Raw genomic sequence first — 1,121 nt, 5'->3', positions numbered from 1 at the left:
AGGGCTGGGTGGGCGGGTCTGGGGCGAGCCTTAGACTCCCCAGAGGTGAAGTCTGTTGGGCTGGGAGGTCAAGAAGAAGATGTTTCTCTTGCTATAAATTAGAACAACCGCAGGGAATTTTGGGAAACTGGCAAAATGGGACCCGAGCCCGCAGGCTGGCTGGGGGCGCGTGTCCTGCCAGCCAATGGCGTTGCATCGAGGTCCTGCTGTTCTTGCTTTTGGCGGCACTCAAAGCCACTGAACATTTAGGGGCAAAAGGGTATCCGGCCTGCAACTTACTCACAAAGGGTTCAGAAAAAACTGTATACGTGTGTAGTAAATATATAAATGTATCATAAATAAGTTACAGAGATGATCGTCATTATATAAATGATAAGTATACACATACATGCTTATATAAAGTATACATAGGGTATCTATATGTGTCTATCTACCTAGAGAGAGAGAGAGAAAGAGGGAAGTAATAAAAGCAATGTGGTAAAATGTTCACATCTGCAAAAGAATCCGGGTGCGACGTTTTTATAAGCCTGAAATTATTTGAAAATAAGAAGTTAAGAAAAACAAAACAAAACGAAAGCCCTAAATGCGACACGAGATTGGAGCTTGGAACAGAAACAGGGCTGGAGAGGTGAAACTGATCAAATCCGGATAAAGTGTGGAATGGAGTTTATGGCCGTGGGCGGTGACGTCCCCATGTTAACTGCCCCGCTGTGACAAACGCTCAGTGGTTATTCGAGATGCTGTGGAGAGCGGCAGCTGGTGAGGGGTGGATGGGGAGACCCAGCGCTGTCTTTGCAACTTTTCTGTATATCTAAAATCATTCCAAGGCCGGGTGCGGTGGCTCACGCCTGGCATCCCAGCACTTTGGGAGGCCAAGGTGGGAGGATCGCCTAAGCCCAGGAGTTTGAAACCAGCCTGGGCAACATGGCAAGACCCCATCTCTACAAAAAGAATTTAAAAATTAAGGCTGGGCGTGGTGGCTCACGCCTGTAATCCTAGCACTTTGGGAGGCTGAGGCGGGTGGATCGCTCAAGGTTAGGAGTTCGAGAACAGCCTGAGCAAGAGCGAGACCCCGTCTCTACTAAAAAATAGAAAGAAATGATCTGGACAACTGAAAATAT

At 47.5% G+C, this 1,121-nt stretch overlaps 1 protein-coding gene across 1 annotated transcript in view; it reads right to left on the bottom strand.

Moving 5' to 3' along the window:
• The window catches only part of GNA15 (guanine nucleotide binding protein (G protein), alpha 15 (Gq class)), a 25,269-nt gene that overhangs the window by 14,789 nt on the left and 9,359 nt on the right, over positions 1-1,121 (bottom strand). The gene's annotated exons all lie outside the window — the stretch shown is intronic.

This window comes from Propithecus coquereli, unplaced genomic scaffold (genome assembly GCF_000956105.1).
Source record: "Propithecus coquereli isolate 6110/MARCELLA unplaced genomic scaffold, Pcoq_1.0 Scaffold241, whole genome shotgun sequence".
In the NCBI taxonomy this organism is placed as follows: domain Eukaryota; kingdom Metazoa; phylum Chordata; class Mammalia; order Primates; family Indriidae; genus Propithecus; species Propithecus coquereli.
This window is presented reverse-complemented; position numbering and strand designations above follow the sequence as displayed.